Genomic DNA, 2,426 nt, shown 5'->3' on the forward strand with positions numbered 1-2,426 from the left:
AATGCACTTCTTTTCACAGTAGGGGGTTAGAGTACTCAAATGAGTAGGCAGAGAAATTCTTTCAGGACTTATGAACGTAATAATTTGAGGAATAGTGCACATATTCATGTCCCTTGTAGTTTCCCTGCATATCAGAAGCATTAGTGCGAGTACGAGCATAATTTTTCCCATTTAGGGAATTTTATCCTCGTGAAGACTTTGGTCCACCTGATGAATTTGATCTGAGGTTCGGGTTCTTCGCTGGTGGTGTCATGAGGACATTCACTTGAAGATTTTCCAAGCAACTTTTGGGAACCCATATTTTCCTTAGGGGAGGTCCATTCATGCAGTTAGTTCCATCATATCGAGCAAATACTTCACCAGATTGATTTTTGGACAGTTTATAGTTGGAGTCAAATGACTATCAGAGGAATAAGACATTTCACATGGAAATCTTGTTAGAGTGGATGGATCATTGGGAGGTCCTTTTGCAGCAACCCTTGAGGTTTTGGGGTACTGCTCAGGTTTCCAGTATGACCCATCAACGTACAGTTTCTCTCAAAGGCAATGCCCTCTTTCCTCGGGTTCCCGTTCATAATCTGTTTTTTGAACACATCGCAAAGGGTTTGATGCCCTTTGAGAGTTTTGTATATGCCTGTCACATACGATTCCTTCAATCCTGCATTTTCATCAGTAGCATTTGTGGTTTCCTCAAGTGAAGAATTTGATACAACATTAATAGTTGAAGAATTTGTAGCGATAAAAGCATTTGAGGTTTCAGGTGAAGAATCAGCAGTTTCACGTTCGATGCATTTCACACATGGTGGAATGAATTCTTCATGAGCGGTACTGATCTATTGAGCAAGAATGAATCATTTTCCATTTGAAGATCATCAAGAGACATTTTCAACTTCTCAAATTCAAGCTTCCTTTGAAGAAATTCATAGGAAAGCTTCTCATGACCAGCCAAGAGTGTACCTTAACGATCTTTAAGTGTATCAAATCTAGACTGAAGACTTTGAACATCTTCAGTGAGGATTCGAGTATGATTCATTTCATCATTCAACAGATCATCACTTTTGTCTAGCAGTTTCGCCAGCTTTTTAGTAGCACTTTGATGCTTAGTGGCAATGTTGGCAAGTTTATAATAACTGGGCTTTTGATAATCATCAGGTTCACAGTCACTAGAATTAGAGGAGGATGTGTGGTTTGGTACCTTTTAACCTTTTTCCATGAAGCAATAGGTTGGAGCGAAGTCATCATCATATTCATCAGTGTAGTTGACGTTGTCATTTTCTTCAAGGTCTAAGATCGACTTGCAGACGAATGTGGTAGCAAGTGCAAGAGTTGCCACACCAGATTCTGACTCCACTTCAGAACCTTCCTGTTCATCGCATTCCTCAGATTCTTCTTCAGAATCCATTTCATTGCCAGTGAGTGTCCGAGCCTTTCTAAAACTAGTATTCTTGTGCAATGAGGACTTTGAAGGTTTATTCTTTTTCTTCGAATCGTTAGAACTTTCATCCTTGTATTTCTTCTTTCTTGATTCCTTCACCCAGCAAGGACAGCGAGCAATGTAGTGACCAGATTTCTTGCATTTGTGGCAGGTTCTTTTCTTGTAGTCCTTAGCTGAAGATTATGATTTCCTCATATCTTTTTTTGTAGACTTTCTGAACTAGCCACGCTTTGTGAACTTCTGAAATTTCCTCACGAGCATAGCAAGTTCCTGCCCAAGTTCTTCAGGATCACCAAGACTGCAGTCAGATTCTTCTTCTTCATATGAGGAAACAGCCTCTACCTTCAGCGCACGAGGTCTGGAATAGCTTGGTCCATATAGATCTCTCTTTTCTTATTGTTGGAATTCATGAGTATTGAGTCTCTCAAGTATATCACCAGGATAAGGCATCTTGTAGTCTCTTCGTTCTTGGATCATCAGAAACACTGTGTCAAAAGATGGATCAAGAGATCGTAGCAGTTTCTTCACAACTTAATGGTCATTGATGTCTCTGCCTCCCAGAGCTTGTAATTCATTTCAGATGTCAGTGAGGCGAGGAAAGGTATCTTGGCAGCTTTCATTATCAAGCCTCTTGAAACGGTTGAAGAGATTGCAAATAACATCAACACGAGAGTCACGCTGTGTGGAGACTCCCTCGCTGACTTTGGACAGCCTATCTCACATAAGCTTAGCTGAGTCCAAAGGATTGACTCTGCCATACTGACCTTTGCTCAGATGACCACAGATGATATTCTTTGCTTGCGAGTCGAGTTGCTTGAACTTCTTCACATCAGCGGCAGAGATACTTGCAGTGATGGAGGGAACACCATTTTCCACAATCTACCAAAGATCATTGTCAATTGCTTGAAGATGCATTTGCATCTTGGTCTTCCAGTAGGGGAAGTCCTTTCCTTTGAAGGTAAGACAACCTGCAGTAACCTTGATCATACCA

This window comes from Hordeum vulgare, chromosome 5H (assembly GCF_904849725.1).
Source record: "Hordeum vulgare subsp. vulgare chromosome 5H, MorexV3_pseudomolecules_assembly, whole genome shotgun sequence".
NCBI lineage: Eukaryota > Viridiplantae > Streptophyta > Magnoliopsida > Poales > Poaceae > Hordeum > Hordeum vulgare.